The 4,988-nt window shown below is 39.2% G+C and overlaps 1 non-coding gene across 1 annotated transcript; it reads right to left on the bottom strand.

The window, feature by feature from the left end:
* Positions 1-2,431: 2,431 nt before the first annotated feature.
* On the bottom strand, positions 2,432-2,489 carry LOC148824726 (U7 small nuclear RNA). Its single transcript, XR_016093268.1, has one exon. It is a non-coding gene; the product is annotated as a U7 small nuclear RNA (small nuclear RNA).
* Between the last annotated feature and the right edge of the window lie 2,499 nt (positions 2,490-4,988).

Genomic DNA, 4,988 nt, shown 5'->3' on the forward strand with positions numbered 1-4,988 from the left:
TCAGTTCATCCTCTGATCTCTATCAGGAGACCCAATACCCGAAACTCTGAAATCATTCACATTTTGTACCAGCATTTGAAAGGAATTAAGTCAGGATTTTCTTACACTATTGTTACATTAGCATAACTGTAGTGTTGCTAATGTGCTACATGCAATTTATAATCCTAAAAATGTTAAATTTCCACATTTGTAGTTGATTTTGTATGATCTGCACTTTCACACTATTTTTATGTGCCATTTATTGCTTATTAACATACTATTTTTAATCAAAATAATATTAAGTAAGACCTGTATGTATTCAAATAGTATTATTACTATTTATACTTACTCATCAAAAGAGGATTGCTCAGAAAAACGTATTTAACCTAAAGGGCAAACAACGAATATCAGCAATGCATTGTGGTTTATAACTGGAAAAGAACTGTGTTAGATATGTTTTCAATTTCAATTATATATGCATTTATTCATGTTGTCGATATTACGGTTGCAACTTAACCATGGTGAGAATCCCTGCCTGTCATACAGGAGAGTGGGGTTTGATTCCTGACAGGGAGCTAAGGAGCTTTTTCTACAACCTGTTTACAATTTAAACTGTAGTGTGAGACACCTTTCTTCCTACAGAAATCTATTTTTTTTTAAATGAGATGAATTTGTTATAACAACACAAAACATCAAAGTGAAGCTGCTTTTCAGCAACCCCTTGGCTACATGGGAATTTTGTTTTTTTGACAGCAGGGTCATTTGCAAAATTAAACAAGGAATTGATTCACTCCTGTATACTGTATGAATACTGTATAAAATGGAAGATGGGTTTGATATGGAAACAACTACACACATTTTAGTTTTTTTTTCCAATTGTACTCCCATCAAAGTGACATAAGAAAAGTCATTGTCAGAAGTGGGATATGAAAACAGGCCACCAGGGGAGACTGATGTAATAAGTGCACCAGAAATATATTGAAAACAAATGGGCTGTCACTAAGAGAAATAGAGGTCCCACCATAAAACACCATAAGGAGTGCAAAACATGTTAAGTTATTTCTGTACTTCATCAGCGTCGGTAAAAGAGGGACTCAAGGACACAAAAACTCTAGTTTGGGATTCGGGCTGAGAAAGGGAAGTGTGACTTTGGATACAGGGCATTGCAGAGAGGAACAAATGGCGCAACGAAATAAAATGCCAAAACCCCAGATTGAACCAGGGACCTTTAGAGAATCAGTCTAAGGCTTTCTCAGCTGAGCTATTTCAACCTCCGTGTATGATCCAACCTCTGCTGTCTGCAGTAGCCTCCTAAAGTTCCAGCATGAATGCATGAAGAGGAGTGGTAGAGTGTTACTGCAACATCATTCAGAAGGGAAGTGATCCGGCTCAGCTCTCTGAGGTCTGGTAGATACATCTTCCTCATGAGTAATGTAGGATCAACTTCTTCAGGCTGGAGGAAGGGCTTGCATTTTCGGCAGCAGTGACTGACTGAGTAGTGACTTCTAGGACCTGGTCTTATCAGGTTGCTTTGCCAAGTTTGTCAGTTCTGCTGAAATGACCTGTTTCTAGGAAATTTAGGAAGCAGAAGAATGACTATCTGAAAGGTGACATGATCTGCTGGCTGTTTGACGTGATCATGAATGACACAGGAAATGCGAGTTCTTGCAATAAGACAAAACAAGATCCATAAAACACTGGCAGAAGTGCAAAATGTGAGAGGATAAAAAGACACCTGTTTCTGCCCGATTTCAAACAGGGGATCTTGCGCATGTGTGATGAACGTGATAATCACAATATTACAGAAATGACAGCAGCATTGAACGTGTCAAGACGTAAAAGATTGTTAATTCTCTTCAAATACTCACAGTGTCTTTATTCTGCTGTATTAATTTACTGTGCTCATCAGGCAGTAACAAACCTGTTACCTACACTGTTCCCAGAACTGGATAGGTGACTCCACATTCTACAGCTCTCTAGCATAGAGGAAGTCAGACTACAGAAATGGAGAAAATCTCCTCTTCAGAAAGTGGAAATATATTCCTTAGAAAAGTCCTTTTCTCAAAGTTCAACACTCTCTGCAGGTCACTTATTCCCACCTTGCGCAGTGTAGTGGTTATCACATTCTCTTTACACACCAAAGAGTTTCTTTTTGAAAGCAAGCTAAAACAAGTGATCACTTTTCTCACATTTTTCATTGCTGACGTTGCTTTATGGGTCTATTTTCTATACTGTGCTGATCAACTGAAAATGAAAAGGCGAAAAAGACATGTTCCCACACCTAAGGTTGAACCCAGGGAATGACAGTCAAATACCAGAAATCATAACTGCTAGATTGTATGGAAGCACACAGCTTTATCAAGATATCCAAGTGCAATATCTTTTTATTCATAGAAGACCCTATTTATATTGTTTGAGAAATATTAATACAGACATCTGTTTTTTATCACAAATGGGCTTCCTGACTTCAGAAAGCCTTCTAGACAAATACTAAAAGAGCAAAAATTCCACTTGGTAAGGGACATGAAAACATGTACCTTACCAAACTTTGAGTACAGGCCAGTCAGGGTGATAATACAAGACGATTTAAAATTCAACAAATAAAACCTGTCAACAGGTAATCCTAACTACTCATAAAAAAACTGAAGTGGCAATACACAGTAGGTGACTTGGGTGTAAATTAAATCCATGCAAGAAGAGGGTTTAGTGTTATATTTTCAAATCCAATATGCAAATGAGAGATCTGGCCCAGCCAATCACAAGTCTCCCATGGTCTGGAATGGAGCTGATCTCCTCTTCAAATTATTAATGCTTGAGTTAGGTTACATATTAGCATAATTCATCTAACAGCTACTCCAGAAACAAAAAAAATGTAAAAAATACACTGGATTGTGACTGCAACTGTTAGATTGTAGCTCTGGAGATGACCTCGTAATTCTCCTTGTAAGGTAAGGAAGAGAGGGAGCTTCACCAATCTGTTTTTCCACCAAATAAATTGGCTTTCTGACTTCAGAAAACCTTCCATTTATTTATTTTTTATTTTTAAGAACTTGATTTTAATTTCACAAACAAATACAAATATTCACAAAATAGGAAACTTTAATAAATATACCCAAAACATTATTCATGAAACCATCTCATTAGGTTATAGCTGTCTCTAATAATGGACAGAGCCAGGCTACCTGCTCCCTTGACTGGAACCTCGATGCCTATGAACACCCCCATGTTCCTCACGCCCCACAGGGTGTCCTTTCCACTCTTCACCACAGCCCAAATCAAGCAGTGGTCAGGGTGAGGTGAAAGGGCCTGTAACCAGTCTCCCAACTGGCCCCAGAACAGATTCCTGTTCACATCTGACTGCTGTCACAAAGCAAGGGCTGGGAGTGAGGCACCTGTGGTACAAGAAAGGCTCATACTGGTAATCACATGAGAGACAATAAAGAATCAGAGGAAAAATGTCCCTGATTGCTGCAGGTCTTGCAAAATTTCATTGTGCAAGATGATGCCAGGTGTCCCACAGCACCAACATACCTTCAATTGCCCCACACAAAAACATATCCATTGCAGGCACCTATTCAGATTGTAGAGGGCAGCTGTCTTAAGCCTCTATTTATACTGTCTGGTAGCAAGCGAATCTTCCTTTCTCCTGTTCTTATTCCATCAGTAACTCTGAGCTGAGTTCCATGAAGGACTATGGAATACTGGCTAAGCCAGGTGTGAATGTCCTCCATCTCTGCAAACTCTGAGAACAAAACAACATGCACAGTTGAATAGGGATCGTCCCAAGGGCCTGAACTTTCACTGTTTGTACCTCAAACACCTCCACACTTTGTTCAAAGGGAGGGTAGGTAGCAGAAACAACTTCACCTGTCAAGACAGAAAACCGAGCTGCTCCAGGTGAAGCTTAAACTCACAACCTCGGCATGACTCCACTGATTGTCATTTTACATGGCCTGAACCAGGAAAGAGATTGGAAGTCAAGAAGTTATGGTGTTGTTTTAGTACTTGCCTACTCTTTCAATTTTTCGGTCAAATCTTTTATCTGGGAGTACTTTCAGTTGATGTTAATCCTTGTCCCGATGCACGATTCTGGGCCATGGTGCATCTTGAATAATGTTCTTATAGGCTTCAGTTTGGAAAAGTGCGCTCTTCAGAAGCTACCAAAACCGCTAATGGTTACATAACACTTAAGCAAAAGCAACGTTCGGGTTTGAAAACTAATATTACTTGCTATGAATACAAACACTGTTACAGAAGGCGTGTTAGGGCTATTTTAGCTTAGATCATCAATTCATCTGACATTTCTTCTCCATCTATATCAACAGCGTAATCGCTACTGAGCGCTAAAGGCAGGTCCTGGCAATACAATCTTCTTTAGAAAACATTTTTAAAACTATTTCCACGACCATACGTAAAGTAAAAGATACCGATTGCACGCAACTAATAAAATCTCTTTTCCAGGGACGTTGTAGCTAGATGCAAATTACAATCGAAAATGTATCAGCTTTAAAATTTTCTTTTGGATCCACAGGACGATCAGCACGAGACTCAAAATATGCCTGTGTTTGATTGTACAGCATAGATTGTACAGCATTTATGTTTATATTTATGTTAAAATGAAGGTAAATATATCAAAATATCAACATCCAACTTCACAGTGCTAACGTAACAATGCTTGACAAATTCTCAAACAAATCCGCGTTGTATTTCTAAACTATTTTAGCAGAGGACGCAACAGGAGTATAAATGATATCTCCCGCCAGCCCTTCAAAGATATTTTTCCATGGGTGAATATGGTTGTCTGGGGAGTTGCGGTGTTGGTCACTATTGGACTTCCCCGGTCTCAAGTGTTGTTGTTGGACACGGGCAAAAGACTCGCATTTTCGGCAAATATAAAGAGGGTTAAGGTTTCGGCTATAGCGGAGCCAGTGTTCACATTGACAATAATAAGAAGATCGTCCCTGGGTGGGCTTGAACCACCAACGTTTTAGTGAATAGCCGAACACGGT

The sequence above is a fragment of the Atractosteus spatula genome, chromosome 10 (assembly GCF_055471065.1).
Source record: "Atractosteus spatula isolate fAtrSpa1 chromosome 10, fAtrSpa1.hap1, whole genome shotgun sequence".
NCBI lineage: Eukaryota > Metazoa > Chordata > Actinopteri > Semionotiformes > Lepisosteidae > Atractosteus > Atractosteus spatula.